The sequence below is a fragment of the Platichthys flesus genome, chromosome 22 (assembly GCF_949316205.1).
Source record: "Platichthys flesus chromosome 22, fPlaFle2.1, whole genome shotgun sequence".
NCBI classification, from domain to species: Eukaryota; Metazoa; Chordata; class Actinopteri; order Pleuronectiformes; family Pleuronectidae; genus Platichthys; species Platichthys flesus.
Window position 1 is genome coordinate 14,385,542 of NC_084966.1, and position 17,773 is coordinate 14,403,314.

The 17,773-nt window shown below is 41.3% G+C and overlaps 1 protein-coding gene and 1 non-coding gene across 2 annotated transcripts in view; both read right to left on the reverse strand.

Moving 5' to 3' along the window:
- LOC133934985 (5S ribosomal RNA) overlaps positions 1-31 on the reverse strand; it is a 119-nt gene extending 88 nt beyond the window's left edge. The window contains exon 1 of the ribosomal RNA XR_009913146.1: positions 1-31. This exon is cut by the window's left edge and continues 88 nt beyond it. This is a non-coding gene — a ribosomal RNA (5S ribosomal RNA).
- LOC133933439 (zinc finger protein 260-like) overlaps positions 1-17,773 on the reverse strand; it is a 627,571-nt gene that overhangs the window by 183,982 nt on the left and 425,816 nt on the right. The window lies entirely within an intron of this gene.

The following is a 17,773-nucleotide window of genomic DNA, read 5'->3' on the forward strand; positions in this document are numbered from 1 at the left end:
CGGGCGTATTCAGGTTGGTGTGGCCGTAAGCGAATGAGTCCACCCTCTGAACCTTATTTATACATGTAAATACGTCAGGTAAAAGTTGAAAAAAGCTTACAGCACCTGGTATTCACAGGCAGTCTCCCATTCAAGTACTAACCAGGCCCGACCCTGCTTAGCTTCTGAGATCAGACGAGATCGGGCGCATTTTTTTTTTTTTTTTTTTTATTATCAAAAATATATTGTATTTACATTTTTTGTATGTACATTACTTTTTTACATTCCTTCATGCTTTACCAGGTTTGTACATTTTTACATGCATATACCGTATTTCACAGGAAACACACAAATCAATAAATAAATAAAACCAAAATTAACTCATTGAATAAAGAAAAGAAAAAAAAACTTTTAACCAAAATTCATTCTCACCTCATTCACATTTCCATTTATTACTTCAATAAAAGTGCTGTCTTCCACGAATCCTTTCCTAAACTCCTCTTCCCCAATATAACTCCATATCAATCTCACATCTCTTTCTATCAGATGTTTGAAGATCGTCCATACCTCACATCCTCTTTTTTCATAATGGGCCATGTCCCTTCTTAGTTTTACGGCATATCTGGCATGGCTCAGCACATAGTTCATTAGATTAATATTGCATCCATCCTTTCTTTCATTCACACCAAACAGCCACAATTTCTTCCATTCCATCATTACCCCCAAATCCCCTTTCCAGCACTTGTTTATTAGTTCCTTCATTTTTCCAAAGTATCCCGTTAATTCCCCACATTCAACAAACTCGTGCATACATGTTTCCACTCCCTCCTCACATACATCACATTCCTTTCCCACCTTGCTGTCAAATTTGCTGATTATTAGGTTGTTATAGATCCGGTTGTGCCTCAGCATAAAATCAAAATGTTTGCATTCAATACTATTCCATTTCACCCCCAGATTTTCCCATATCTTTCTCGCATCCAACTCATTCATTACTTTGCTCCACACCTTCTCTGCAGCCGGTCTCCGTATCTCATTTCCTCTCATACATTCATACATAACTCTGGTTTTCACATTTTTCAGACTCACCTTGCACTCCCCTTCCCCAACATACATCTCTATCTTGTTTCCCCCCTTCACCATGTTTTCTCTCTCTATCATTCCTATCCACTCTTTGGGCATTGCTTTCTTAATTTTTTCTAATTCACCTTTTGCTGTGCCTAGCCAAATTTCATCCCCATTTTCTCTTACTTCATCCACCACTGCCTGTGCTCCCATAAATCCTGGTATATACTCATACACTAAATCCCTTATCCTTCTTATCCCAGCCCTCCACATCACCCTGTTATAAATCATTTCTCCTCCCACCGTGAGTTTTGGATTTAAAAACACTGGTTGCTCCCAAACCTGTCTCACATCCTCGCATTCATACTTCACACTTTTTAAAAACTCACCCCATGCTCCCAACATCTCTTTGTGGATTTCAGTCACCCCATTCATCATGCCTTTTTTAAATTTCATGTACATTCCACTCTCCCCACATCCTCCACATTTATTCATTGCTTCTTTCAAAAAGGCCTTCCACACATGGTCTCCATCATCCCTTAAGTATCTTACCATCATTTTTACCCTTAGTGCCTTCTTTTTCCCCTCTAGATTCACTAACTTCAACCCCCCGTCTTCATAATCATTTTCTAAAACTTCCCTCGCTATCCTTACTCCCCCCCCATCCCACAAAAAGTTACTTATAACCCCTCTTTCAACACTCTCACAGGCACATCCATCACGTTCATCACATATTTCATTTTACTCATAATCAGCGCATTCACCACTACTACCTTACCTTTTAGTTTCAACTTCCTTAGTTTCCAAAACCCTAACGTTTTTTTCAAGCTATTTATCATTACTTCAATCCTATCTCTCCCATCTTTTCTCTACTCCCACCTATGTACATTATTTCTGACTTATCTATGTATATTTTGGCTCCAGATGCCCTACCATATAATTCTACACTCCCTAATACTTCAACTACACTTTCCCTATCCCTAACTGTCACCGTTGTGTCATCCGCATATTGATATAGAGTGCTCACCTGTCCACCCGGTATTTCTATCCCCCTAATCCTCCTATTTTTCAAAATGAGTTCCGCTAACGGCTCTGCCGACAAGGAGTACAGCAAAGCCGATAGCGGACATCCCTGCCTCACTGATCTTTCTATTCTAAATTCACCCGTGACTATCCCATTGACCTTAATCTTACTTCCTGCTCTTTCATACATTCTCCTCACCCATCCTATCAATTTCTCTCCAAATCCCATCTTTCCTAACACTTTATACAAATATCCGTGATCTACTCTATCGAATGCTTTATTAAGATCTAAACTCGCTATAACCCCTCCACTGTTTCTCTTCATGTGTATTATTGTATCCCTAATGCTACTTATTGTGTCTGCTATGTCTCTCCCTGGTATACTATATGCTTGTGTGCTTCCCACCACCGTCCCTATTACTCCCTTCAATCTATTTGCTAACACCTTTGCTAAAACCTTATAGTCCCCATTTAACACTGTGAGTGGCCTGTAATTTTCTAATTTGTCCCTACTTCCTTTTTTATAAATGATGCTAACTAACCCTGTTATCATACTATGCGGCATTTCTCCCTTCTCTTCTATCCATCTATATAATCTATCCAATACTGGTACTAATTCTTCTCTAAACTCTATATAAAATTCGCCTATTATTCCATCTATCCCTGGACTTTTATTCCTGCCTAACCCATTTATTGCTTTCTCTATCTCTCCCTTACTTATCTCTCCCTCGCACACCTCCCTATCCTCATCACTCAGTTTAGCCTCCATCTTGTCTACCACCTGTCTGCTACTCTCCTCATCTACCTCTTCTTTCTTATATAACTCCCTATAAAATTCTTCAACTCTTTCCACTATCCCTACAAAATCTGTTATTTTTTCGCCTCCCTTTCCCTCCACTTGCTCAAAATAATTTTTCTCCTGCCTTGTATTCTCTAGCCCTAAGAAATACCTTGTACATTTTCACCCTCTACTGCATATCTTGCCTTACTTCTTCTTATTGCACCTTCACACTTTCTCTGTTCTATCTCCTTTAGTTCATCTTTCTTCCTTATGTATCCCTCTGTCATAATTCCCCCGCTTTCTTCTCCTCTTCCTCTAACTCCTCTTTTAACCTTTTTTCTCTCTCCCTCTCTTTCTTTCCCCTATTTTTACTGTGTTTTTTGCTTATTTCCCTTATCCCCTCTTTCAACCTTTCACACCACCTCCCTGTGTCTTCCTCATACATGCTCTCATCCATCTCCCACTGTATGTAATCTCTCACCTCTTTTTTATATTTTTCATCTTTGAGCAACTGACCATTCATACACCACACCCCCCCTCCTCTTCTCTATGTTTCCCCTCCTATTGTATATTTTAACACCTTGTGATCGCTATAAGTTGTGGTTATATATTCTATACTCTTTATCCCTTCTGCTAAGCCCTTCGTGCTCAATACTAAATCTATCCTGCTCTGTTTTAATTCCCCTTTCACCAGTTGTATTCTTGAGAACTCTCTCCCCTCTGGATTTCTTTCTCTCCATACATCAGTCAGTCCTGTCATACTTTTTAGTTTTTCTAATACCTCTCTTGTTGTATCATTTTTAAAATGCATGTTCTTTGACACATCCAGTTTCCCACACCACACATTAAAGTCCCCAACAATCATACACTTGTCATCACACATTTTTACCATCTTTTCAAACATCACCTTTCTTTCTTTCTCCTCATTCGGAGCATACACATTTACCAGCTTCATTTCCTCATTCATATATTCAAATTTGATCCCTATCACCCTCCCATCTCCCTCATCATCACACCTTCTCATATTTTCTATCACTCCACTCTTAATATCGCTACCCCCCTTGCATTCCCATCTCCATTATTTGCATACACATCTCCCCTCCATTCATACTCCACCTCTTTTATACATCTCTCATCCCAGTGTGTTTCCTGTAAACATATTATGTCATAATTATTCTTTCCATATATCTGATGTCTTTTGTTTTTGTTCTTTAGCCCCCTAGCATTTAATGAGATTATTGTTAACATTATTAGTATCGTAATTTTCCTTTTGGTTTTTCCTTATTCTTAGTTTTTTTATTAATCCTCATGTGCCGCTGGGTATTCTGCCTTTTCCTTAGTTGTGTTATTTCCGTTAAGTCCATGTCAGTTTCTGATCCTACCTTCTGTGATGTGGTGGTCTCCTCCCCGCTCGTTGTGTGCGTTGCTCCACTCAGCACCTCCTTCATCTCTCCCTCCTCCTCTTCTCTGCGCCTTCTCCCCTCCTTAGCGTCCAGGCCTGCATCCTCCGCTCCGACTCCCCTTGCTTCTGTCGTCTCCTTCTCCTCCAGGCCGGCCTTCACCGATCCTTCTCCATTTGCCTCCAGATCCTTCTCCTCCGCCCCGCTTCTCCTTGCTTCTTTCGTCATTTCTGGCCTTCTCGTCTCCAGACCTGTCTTCTTCGTTCCGTCTCTCCTTCCTTCTGTCGATCCTTTCCTTTCCATCGTTGCCCCTGGCTCCACCTCTCCTCCGTCCTCCTTCCACCTCCGCGTCGTTTCCTCTCGTCCTCTCCTCCCTTGGTCCAGAATGTCCCTTGTCAGCTGGTGCGGCCAGTGTGCTGAGGCCTGGCGAGAAGCGTGAGGGAGGAGGAGAAAAAAAAAAGGAGCAGAGGATATTGCAGAGCTGGGAGTCAGCTTGGTAACAACGGAGCAAAGGGAGAAAATAACTTAACGAAAGACAAAAAAAACATTCCGAAAAAAGCACAGCGAGGCAGAATCTGAGAACACTCCAAATCAGCCTATTACCCACTTTTTCACCATGTAAACTTCTGCTTCATTTGACTGTTATATGTTAATATGCTGTATGTTATAAAGTATGTTATTTTTCTATTTTGTAAAGTCGTCTACTGCGTAGATGTTGCCTGCCATGTCACAAGAATTGCACTGCTCCGATGACACTGTCATTGGTGCATGTGACAATAAACTTTGATTTGATATTTGATTTGATGAGGGAGGAAGATAAAACAGAGATAAATGTTGGAGAAGGAGAGTTCAAGGTGAGCCTGAATTTTTTTTAAATTTTTAAATGTATATTTCATCACCTTTGGAATACCTCTCCCCTGACTATCTGTCTAACCAATGCTAACTACCTTCTCTAGACCCTAGTCTTCATGCATTTCATGACAGGTGTTTTAAACACAAAACCAATGACCAGGTAAAGCACCAGCTATGCTGTTACTCACCAGACAGACATGGACGTGTACCCAAGACACAAAGTCAAATCATGTTTATGCACAAAAATAACAAACAAAAATAACAAACCAACAGACCCCCCGAGAGAGATACTGTTGCTTATTCCTACCAGGAAAGGTAACGCCAAAAGGTAAATCCATCTAATTAGTGCCTGATAAATAATGCAATTAGTCCCACCAATGTAAGGTCAAAGTACTACATTCACACTCTAAAGTTATCACACACCCTGGGCTACCAGTACACTATTCCAGGGGAAACGTATCCTACTAGAGGCCTATTACTTTCTCAGGACAGAAAAGGGTGAGAAACAAACCTGGATCTGGATTTCGGACGAGCCCCCACTCGTTACACCTTGGCTCATGTGTGCAACAAGAAACACTGAATGGCACAAAGCTCTGCAGTTACAGTATTTATGCATTTATTCTACAGGAATAATACTACAAAGAACAAAATACAAAGAAAACCTCCACATGCCCATGTTGAGGTAGACCCGGTGAATGAGAGACCAGAGCCCAGTCTGCAGGCCCCTTAAGTAGTGGGCCCCCAGGTGTGCCACATCCCCACTGATCACCAGAGTCCGACTCCGCCTACAGGAGCCTGAAACACAACACACACAGCAGACAACTCCAGGGTTGTCACAAGATGAATGACAGAATGTATAAGGAAGATATAGGGAGGTGGTGGGGAAGGTTGAAAGAGGGGATAAGGGGCATGAGCAAGAAACACAGTAAGAACAGGGGAAAGAATGAGAGAAAAGTTAAAACAGGAGTTAGACGAAGAGGAGAAGAAAGCTGGGGAAGGGGTAATTGTGACAGAGGGATGCATAAGGATGAAAGATGAACTAAAGGAGATAGAGCAGGGAATGTGAAAAGGTGCAATAATTATAAGTAAGGCGAGGTATGCAATAGAGGGTGAAGAATGTACAGGGTATTTCTTCGGTTATACTGGTCAGCACAGGTGTGCCATATCACTGCTGATTACTAAGGTCTGACTCCGCCTACAGGAACCTGAAACACACACAAGCACAACACCACAGCAGCACAACTCCAGGTTTGTCACACAATATTATGATAAAATTGCACCTTAATTTTTATTTTCTGCACATTTCCCCTGATTCATTTACATGTATAAATAGGTATTGTGGGTGGAATCATTCGCTTACAGATTTACCACGCTGAACACGCCCATTGAGGTCGTCACAGTGAGATGGCAAGAGCAGTGAAAGAAGCCAAACTTAAGTGTCTATTCCACAAGTAAAATAAGTTTCTACGTCATTGTATTGTCAGTTTTTCGTTTGTTCGAAAAGAAGAGTTTATTATTTTAAACAACCCCCTCGGACAGATCTTGCTGTTTGGGGGAAATTTCGATTTTTTTGTTTAACCTCGAAAGACGGACAGCATGGCGACAAACGAGAAGGAGCAGACAGACGTAAAAACAATCACGGACAGAGCAAGAGGAGGAGATGAAAGAAGTGAAGTGAAGGACGGACAACAAGAGAACAGACAGGAAAATGCCAGTGAGAGGGCACACGGACCAAACACTTCCACCGCTGGTCAAACGAGGCACAGAGGAAAAATATGCGGAGAGGAGCAACGAGGGGAGAGAACAGGAGGTCTCATTTAGAACCGTTGCGGGGGCTGAAACCTGCGTACGCCACTTCTCACGCAAACGTTGCGTATTTCCACGCAAACTCTGACCCATGCGTACGAACGTTTTGGAGAGGGGAAAGTGGCGACACAGACGTGAGGTGGTGAACTGAAGTCAGATTATTAATCCACTTCATTATTTACAATAAAACCAACAGCTTAGTTTTGCTCGAGCGACATGTCTGTTCCACTCGAACCTTTTAATTTTAACATAACTTGCAGCAAATTACGTTTAGATTCCATTTAATTGTGGAGTTACGGAGCCGAGTCATTCATAGGTTTTAATAATATCTTCAAACACTGCGTGTATCATCAAATCACTGCAGTGAACGTGACTGTGCCATCAGGCTCACGGAGCGCACTGGAGATCACTTACAGGAAATGAAGAAACTTTCCAAATAATATCCCAGAGGAGGTGAGGATCCACAGATGTGATGGAATCGGTCCGATGCTCTAAATAAATAAATACTACCGTGACAGTGGCAAGGGGTTCTGCGTGCATGCAAATGGAAGGATGAGGAAGAAGAGAGGGTTCAGGGATGTCTGATCAGCTGATCGTCGAGTCTACTGATCTGTGACCTGTGATCTTTTTTTTTAAACTTCAGGCTCCGTTCTCTCTCTGTTCTTCACTCACACCCGTTCTCCGCAGTCCGTGCTGTTTTCGTTCTTTTTTTGTCTTTCGTTCGGTTATTTCCACCCCTTGCTCCCTTGTAAGCAAGCTGACTCCCAACTCTGCACTTTCCTCCAGCCATCCCCTTGAAAAGTTTCTCCTTAGATGTATGTTAGTTTCCTATGATCTGGTCTGGCTATGATTTGGCCTGAGTCATCAAAGCACCCTGTCTGAGGTTATTTGTTTGATCTGAATTAAACTGTACAATGTGCAAGGTTTTCTTTATGTAAATGTTAATTTAAGACAGAATTAGAGTATCAAACGTAAATATAAGCATGTAAATATCAAGTTTTGCTAAGATATCTCATAATTATTTCAGAGGAGCGTGACTCTGGATCAGTTCAACCAAGAGCTCAACTTGTTTGCTGAGCTTTCAACCACTTCTCAAGCTTCAGTGAACTCTAATAGAAAAAATAGAAAAAAGCATCTGAGGTCACGAGTCTGGGTCACTCACATCCTCCCAGAAAGTTATCTGAAATTAATGTTATTTTTTGATTTAAAAGAAAATCCCTCTTCAGGACATGGCTAACAGTGTGTATGCAAATGTACAAAATTATTTATAAATGTCGACATTATTTACACTGTTTTGTATTGTACAATAATGGAAAACGTTTTTTTTCTTAAAATGAAGACGTAAAGACGTATATACAGTTGGAACACTGTTTTTATTCTTGAAAATTAAATAAATAAGCAGGACAGTGACATGAACACTCAGGTGTCTGCAACAATGCCCCCCTGCCAGCCAGGCCCCCATACTGAATGCTTACAATGAGTTGAAATATTATGAGAAGATGAAGAGTACGCCAAATTATTTGTATTAGCATCAAAACACTTTACTGGAATTGTGTTTTAAAAGTACAGAGACAATATTTGCTAGTCGTCGAGCAATTCACAACTTGCACCTTCTCTGTTAAAAGAGTTCTTGTTGACTCCATAGTCAAACATAACTTCCTCATCCACCAGTAAAGTCCTGTTTGCGAGGAAAAGGATGATATCCTTTTCTTCTCCATCCATGTCAACAGCAAAATGCATGGGCCTTATGTTGGATTTTCTTTTGGAGTGATTGATCAGCCTGCCAACCGTCTGCATCCCAGGGTGGCAATGACAAGTCTCTGAGTGGGCATCAATGCACATTGCCTGTCCTTTGCTGTTCCAGAAAAAGAAGATATAGCCAGTCTCCTTTTTATTGGTGATTTTGTGAATTTCCTCACCCTTCTTTCTGCTAACAACAGTTCCATGGTAGTCGCAGACAACCTCACCAGCCTTAAATGTGCGTGTCGTAACGATCCCTCTGCCCCTTTCGTTGAAATCCTGAATGTAAAGTCCTTTCCACTGCTGTGTTTTCACCATTGTCTGGATCTGTTTGCTGTCCATGATACGGTCAACAGATCCAGAAGGTGCCCAGTTGTCGATAACTACACTGCCTATGTTGGCAGTCATCCCCTTCCATCCCTGCTTTCGTACCCATGCGTCGACTCTGTCTTTTGCTGGCATACGCCGACTGAATTGTTCTGTCAAAATAAATAACAAGTTTTGTTAGTCATGAATACAATAATTGAAATCTTTGATTTGTGCAATCAGTCTTACTTGAAAGTAATGTTAAATATAAATAAATAATAATACATACAAAAAAATTAAATAATAAGTACTCACCACGGGTATGGTTTACACGCTTTTCAAATTGAATCTTCCGCCAGTGTGTGTAAAGCTTCTGCTCCCAGACTTGAGAGACATTCCTGCGCTCTTTCACTTGTGGCTGTTTCCCACTCAGTGTAACAGGGTGTTTTTTCAGGAGTTGATTTAGTGCCTCATGGAACCTGACCTTTTCATTTTCCCCTGGAAGCTTGTGCAAATGTATCACTGGCTGTTTCAATGAAAGGTCAGCACAATGGTCACCATGGTTGGAAGACTCATCAGACAGATGAATAGGCCCTTCTCCAAACGGCTCATGACTGTTGCCTTCTCTGGAAGGCCTGGCACTACATAAAAATGAAAAATAGTGAGATTAGAAGAAAAACAAGTGCGTTCAATATAGATACTAGTGTGCTTGACTATGTTGGCATTGTCTTGACAAATATAAAATGTGCTCACCTTGACGCCTCAACCATCTTGGCCAATAGATCAGCGCCCTCCACAACTGCCCCCGGATTTTTCAATCGATAGTATTTTGCAGTTGTGTTGACAGATTGGGCCAGGTAGCCAGCCACCAATGCCTTCTTTGGCTCATCCAAGCGGTTAGCTTCCGTCTCAAATGTTCTTCGCACAGTCTGGCTGTTCACATGGGGGAGGTCGTGCTTTTCATGCAGGCGGTCCAGGTCAGCGGTTGGGTTGTTGATTTTCTTCCCCGTTGAGGAGACAAAGAAAAATTCATCACCATCCTTGTCATTCCGTTCATCCCGCTTGCGTTTCCCTTTTGCAGCAAGGTGTTGTGGTCGCACTCTTGTGTAGTACTTTTCAAACCACTCCTCCTCCTGCTTCGACAGGGCAATTCCAACCGCAAAATGTGCTGCATATATGATTGTATGTTCCGCTTCTTGTTTCCGCCCAAGCCATTCGGCGACCTGTAGAAAATGAGGATATGCCATTGATTAGTAAATGTAATGGCTAAACTGTCAAGGGAAATCTATCAATAGAGGACAGTAACACTCACCTTCATGTTCTCCACCACACATGGCCTTTGGCAGTGCTTCAGTATGACGATTGCCTCCAGATAGTACAGCACAAATATGCACTGAGAAGCCTCCGGGGGGGTGGTAGAGCTGTCACCAAGTTGATTCATGATGTTCAAAAATCCTTCCTCAGCTTTCTCAAAAATGGCCCAGCAGTCACGAGGACTAAGAACATCTTTATCCATTAAGATGGCATGCCTCTTGGATACAATCTCTTTGCTCACTTGCTTAGAGAGCATACTCTGTACAGAGCCAATGTAATCCACGAAATCAACGCAGTCATTGTAGAGCGCCTTGTCATCCTTTCTCAGATTGGTCAATGCAGTGTTGTAATCCAAGAATCTGTAAGGAGGAAGGAAATGGATTTAAGTTGAGTTATGTACATGCATTAACAAGTATTTATGTGTATAGTGTAAACTGTTGACATCATAATAAAACAAAAGTACCAACCTTTTCAAGCACTTTAGGTACTTGACTGAAGTCTGTGCCCTGTAGTTTGCCTCCGACTGTTTTCTTGTGTAGCTTAAGAGCTTCTCTCTGTCCCTGACAAACTTCAAGGATGGTTCGACAGGGTCGGCATAATAAAGGTACCGAGAAACAGTCTCAACCTCCTGTTTGTACTTCGTATTTTCCATATTGACCCGTAGGTGTTCGGCAAAGCCCTGAAGCAGTGGATGATCTATAGAATGCTTTTCCAGAATCCCCATTTCGTTCGCTTTCTTCAATGAGGTTCTGGCCTTGTAAGCTGTTTCCCGGTTACATTGAAACAGTTCACCGCTGCTGGCAGATTCCACGTCAGATGACCCTGCCTCTCCGGATGGCTCACCAGTTTCTGCGACAAACCTTGGATTCCCTTGGGGCAAAGGTGTAGGCTCTCCGGTCACAAACATGTGATGACTTTTCAGCTCCACAATCAGTCTTTCAAGTGGATTTGAAGATGAGACAATGCGGCTAAGAACTTTATAGCTAAAAGCCCGTCTAGTCTTCAGGAGGTCCAACACATCACTCTTGGCCTTTTCAACCACCTCTCCTCTGTCTGATTCTTCTGATTCCTTCATGCATGATCTGCGCAGGTGACAGCTTAGGGATTCTTGGGTCTTCATACAAACTGGACAGAGGAGCCAGTGTCTGCTTGATTTCCTGGAAAAAGAAAATAAATACATTAATCCATATGTCATTACAACAAAAGTTGTACAATGGTTACACATGGTAATACATCAGTGGTGTATAAAGTACTTGAATGCCATACTTGAGTGAAAGTACAGATATCGTACCTGGAAGTGACTCTGGTAAAAGTAAAAGTCTTAAAGTACCTCATATTAAATTTACTTAAGTATTAAAAGTATCTGTTGTTGAAATGTACTTAAGTATCAAAAGTAAAAGTACAAGTACCAAAATTTAAAATGCAAAGTGCTTTTTATAGTCTATACAGACACAAAACAACCCAAAATCGTTCTCCTCAGGATTTATTTCAACTGACTGAAAAATTATAACAAAAATATACATATACTCTATAATTTTACAAATTTTGAACCCCAGATGCTGAGGTTCAAATAGTAATGGACTAGTGCATTCGAACTTCTAGGGACAACAAAGAACGAACATAGTAATAAACAAGTGTCTCTTGTGTCTGCCTAAGACCACTAATAGACCACAGTATAACCGCTAAACAATTCTGTAAATATCACTAAACATGGACCTTTTCGTTTTCTAATCAGTAGCAGGAGTGATACACAATACCCCTTGTGATAAGTCAGCAAAAGGAAACAAGTTCTAGGCACAACAAATAGGATAGTTTTCCTCTTTGGTTAACAACCTGCACAGTGCTAGGAAAAAAAAAAATCACTGGACACGTCCAGTTTTGAGAATAGATAAGAGTACAGAAATTTGTGTTAAAATGTAACGAGTACAAGTTGAAAAATGACATGTAATAATAATAAAAGTTAAAAGTCGTCAGGAAAATAAAAAACTCAAGTAAAGTACAAATATGTGAAAAATCTACTTAAGTAATCTACCTCCCACCACTGGAATACATGCTATTAAGGAAAACTTTAAATATTTCTTACCCTGGAGCCATTTGTCAAACTGAGATAGGTCAGTGAAGATGAAGCAGTAACAATTGGTTTTGTTTGTATCCAGCAGTTGAGGGATGATTCTCCAGTCCAGCAGTTGAGGAAAGGTTCTCCAGAGTGAATTACAGCTGGAAAGCCCAATACTTATACACAGATGAGACAGGGAATGTTGATGGGTGGAGCTACAACAAAATACTGGGTGCTGGTTGGTTAGTGTATGCGATCCACCCTTGAACCCTCAAACAAAGGTGGCCTGCTATTCATATCAAACCTTCTCTTGCATATGTCCATTCTTTCCAGGCTCAAAATTGTTTTTCTGTAAAGTTTCATCAAACAGAGGAATTCATTTTTAAAAGATTATAAATAAGTGTTTCTCTTTGGGGTAGCTTGATAGATATAATTCCTCAGTTCCATTCATATTTCTTGGCTGGAGGAATGTTGTTGGACCGGCGGGCGTGTTGTGCTGTGCTTTTTGTGAAAGGCTGGGTCATTAACAATAACAAAGGATGTGTAACTCACTTCACACTTCTGTCGTGGCAATGACTGTAGGTGAATGACCCTTGGTGAGCACTCAGGGTGGGGTCTGTGTGGCTCACAGTGTTTGATGAAACTTTACAGAAAAAGAGCCTGGAAAGAATGGACATATGCAAGAGAAGGTCTTTCTACCTGAGAGACCATGATCTTTGACAATTGTTTGTTTGTATTCAGAAGATTCTCAAAAAAAAGGTGTTTATTTTAAGGGAATACCAGGCACCCTTTGTTTGAGGGTTCTCTTAAGAATTATCACTTTTATTTGATATGATTAGCAGGCCACCTTTGATTGCACCCAGTATTTTGTTGTAGCTCCACCCATCAACATTCCCTGTCTCATCTGTGTATAAGTATTGGGCTTTCCAGGTGTTTCTGTTTTTATTGTTTCTACCTCAATATTTTGATTTTATTTTATTTTATTTTATTTTATTCAAATGTACCGGCTGCTATGACTACTTAATTTCCCTTCGGGGATGAATAAAATAATCTATCTATCTATCTATCTATCTATCTAATTCACTCTGGAGAACCTCCCCTCAACTGCTGGATACAAACAAAACCAATTGTTATTGCTTCATCTTCACTGACCTATCTCAGTTTGACAAATGGCTCCACGGTAAGGAATTTTTAATGTTTTCCTGTTTTATAAATACATGTTTGGAATTATTTATAGCCTGTAGAGTTAAACTAAAAAAAGTTAATCATGCCTTTTCTTTTCTTTTACATGAAAGCTCCAAACAGGCACTATTTGCTATGTCCTGCTTGTTCCAAACCACAAGATATCCTGTCTGTCCATTTGACGAGGGTATGCATGAAAGATGGCTCGAGGGAAGATATACAAGCCATTGTTGAAAATGCCAAGAAAGAAGCAAGCGAGATCCTTAAGGAAGGCAGAATTTTCAATTATTCAGACCTCACTGAAATCATGTCAAATGAAGATTCCAATCCAAAGGTAAGTGGCTACAGAACGTTATCTTGCTCCTTTTTTTTTTGATAAGAATTTTTATATACTGATATTTTCAAATATCTTGTTTTCTTTTTGACAGACTGGTTGAGGAGCTGAAAAATCGCCACATGGTTATACGTGGCCTACCCGACTCTCACCCCAATGCTGAGCCTTTAGCTGCTCAGACACTATCCAATACAGATGCTGAAGCTGGACCATCCACTAGAACGACTTCTAACAATGAAGGGGGTGACATGGCTGACAAGGCCCCTGTTGGCCCTCGAACAAGAACGTTTGCTCAAAAAAGCACGCAAGAAATGAATGAGAGAGGCCTTAACGACAGACATCCTCTGAGCCACCCACTTCTCAAAGATTTTGCCATGCAAATGAAAAAAGACAAAAAGATTCGAAATTACAAACAGGAGGTAAGGACCAATAAATGTTTAACACTTTTTCTGAGAAACCTTTATACGCATTTATATGAAGCAAATCAGTCATTGCTAGAAGGTCACTGAACATGATGTCTTTTATTTTCAGGTTGAAAACATCTCTCGGTATCTATATTTTGCTAACAAAGAGAACGTTTCCTTGCAGTTTGTTTATGAGAGAGAAAAGTCAAAACGTCCCTCACTAAAACCTCTGCTACTCTGAAGAAGAGAACACAGATAAATTACCTCAAGAGCTTGAAAAGATTCCTGAAATTCCACACGGACACAACCAACCTGATAAATACGGATAAGCAGCTCCATGAAGAGGCCAAATGTTTCACTCAGCTCCTCAGCCAGATGATGCCGATACTGGGCAAGCAAGCAAGGAAGGAGATCCTCAACCAAAGGTTTGTTTCATTGTACCCATATAAATGGTCAATACCTGGTAATCTTTTCTCTGCCTGCTGAAATGTGATTTATTATCACATTTGATACTGGTGCAATTAACTGAGTTTCACTTCTATATTTCAATTCATATGTCTCATATCACACTTTTTTTTCTCATAGGCATGAGTGGATGCTGAACGAAAATCAGTTGTCAACTCAAGACTGTCATGCTGTATTGGTGGAGGCCAAGGATAGATTCTTGGCATGTTTGGATGCACTGTCTGAAGAGGATCCTGCCACATTGGATTCGAGCGATAACCAGATTGTGTTGTACTACCTTGAGGCTGTTTTGGTTCTAGGACACATGCAACGGCCGAGTGTGGTGGAAAACATGACTGTGAGTGAGTGGTTATCAAGGTTCAAAGAACTTTCACCGGACAAGGGTCATCCACGTTGGGTGATTGCGGTAAAGGAGCACAAGACTGCAGCAACACAACTGGCCTCGTTTGCGCTTTCACAGGAGCAGGAGCAAGTAAGTTCACCACAATTCCTGACTGAACCTGTTAGAGATAATTTCTGTTACAGCTGAAAGTAACATAATTAATGTCTTTTTCTCCCATCAATGTCCTTTCTTTTGTCCAACAGTGGTTTGATATCTACTACAGACGGTCACGGCCAGTCTTCCAGAGAGCCGGCAGGAAACGCAAGAGGGGTGAGGACATTGAGGACGTTGAGGATCCAAAAGATTTATTCTTCCTTTCCAGCACAGGGAAGGGGGTTCACCGGACCACCAATGACATTGCACGGTTGCAAAAAAAGTTCAATGTCCCGGCAGTGAGCAGCAAGGTGGTACGCAGAGTCTTTGAGACGAGCACCAAGGATATGAGCGATTCTGCAAAAACATTGGTGGCGGGCTACCTTACCCATTCAAATGCGGTAACAGAGCAGCATTACCGCTACCCCACACCTGGACAGCCTGTAAAGGGTATACACATTTTGAAAGGCATGGTTCCTTCGACAACGTCTTCTTCAGAGGATGAAACCAGTGTTGGGACATGGTTTTTGTGCAAACCACAGGCCTCCTTTCAGTCAAACTTGTAACAAACATGCCGCATGTGCTGGAGTGGACTCAATCCCCCAAGATGCCACAGGTTCCATTGATCTTAGAAAGACAAGGAACTCAGTCTCCCAGAGGATGTAACAGGATGCTGCATGTCCTGGGGTCGGGGCAATGTCACACAAAGGTGTCAAGAACCACAAGGGTCAACTCCTCTTGGTCACTCTGGTCCAAGACCTGTGAGGTCACCGGGGCCAATATAAGGAGAGGTCTCCCCAAAATCTTTCTCTTTCTACAATCCTTTGAAAGCCAGTAGGCTGTCCAGCCTCTCTTTCTCCAATTCTCCCGAGGGTGGAAGGCTGCTACAGCCTCTCTTCTTCCATCTCTCAGAGGGCGGAAGGCTGCTCAAGCTCTGATCCAGCTTCCTTCTCTATCCAACCCACAACCGGAGGTCAGGGGTGCAGCTCCCAGCTCACCCTTCTCAAGGAAATCTCCTCGCCCTTCAAGCTCTACAAAACTCCTCGTAGCGACTCGATGTCCTGCAGGAAAACTTCAACCAGCATCTGAGCACACCGCTCGACAGAATCACGGATTCAGAACTCTACGACCACAAAGCCAGGAGACGTCACAGAACTGCAACCTGAACAGCAACTTTCTTTTCCTCGTTCCCTCGGACTGGTAACATAATCTGGGCTTAATAATTATACATGCTAAGCAAGACTGTTTACTCAATTCGGTGTGTTTACAAGTTTGATATATGCTGTGACCTTGTAGGCATAAATTAAATGAAGGTTAATAGTTAGGCTCGCCACAGGCTTTGTCCCTGACTATCATTATCTGATTAACATCCACACAGACACGCATAGCTTCTCACCTAGTTAAACCTTCCCCCTCAGCCGTAAAGCAACGGCCGTAAAGCAACCTAAGAAGAAGGGGGGGGGCTCTTATTTTAGGCACCATTCTTTAAAGAATGCTAATTTACATTCACACGCACACACACACCTCGTTGTTATTCAGTTTGATTGTTAAGTAATTTGTGTTTTTATACTTTATTATGTTCATAATAAATGTTCTTCTTTCACAAATGAACTGTCATTAATATTGCATAAGTGAATTTTGCCAACCGTCACAGTTAAGAATGCCATAACCTTCATTGTTCATTATATAATCTTTAATGGTAAAATATTGAGATTTCTAATTGAACTAGATCTAAATGAGACTGATCTTAATCAATGAATTGGCTATCTTTTCCCTTCTATGAAGGGTTGTGCCCCGCGAGAACTTTAACCAATTAAAGTTATGATTTGATATAAATTATTTTCAATATTAATGTTTAATATTTTATTGAGTGCCTCAAGGCACACCATTGTATGGTAACACTTTTTACGCACTATTGCACAACACCAGCTCCAATCCTTCAGGCGAGGGAAACCCACTGGGATGAGGAGTGTATGAGGGAGATCGAGAAGGAGTGGATGGGAGGCAGGGCCGGCCCTAGCACATTTGGTGCTCTAGGGAAGCTTCACTCCTGCCCCCCACCCCCCCCCCCAAAAAAATATTTTTTCAAAACTATTTTCCACGAAAACTTATTATAACATTATTTCTTTCTTTGTCGAAGTTGCTTGGCCACACACACTAACCATACGCCTCAATGTGCTAGTATGTTCTGACAACACCAAGGAGCCAGTACCCCTTCCGTTTTTACGATTTTTGGCTAATTTTTATTTTTTTTATGTCAAACTATTGGTTGGAGATATATGTTACGGGTCCCAAGACTGATACCAAAGTAACTAAGTATATCTGTAGAATACAACATGAATGCAGCAGCAGTAACGACACAGAGCCTTCAGTTCCTCATCTGGACTGCATCTTATTTAAATTAAACACAATTTCAAGTACAAGCATTTCTCTGAGTGTAACTGCATTTTAAAGAGCAGTTACACCTTGGAATACCTTTGGAATACCTTTCCCCTGACTATCTGTCTAACCAATGCTAACTACCTTCTCTAGACCCTAGTCTTCATGCATTTCATGACAGGTGTTTTAAACACAAAACCAATGACCAGGTA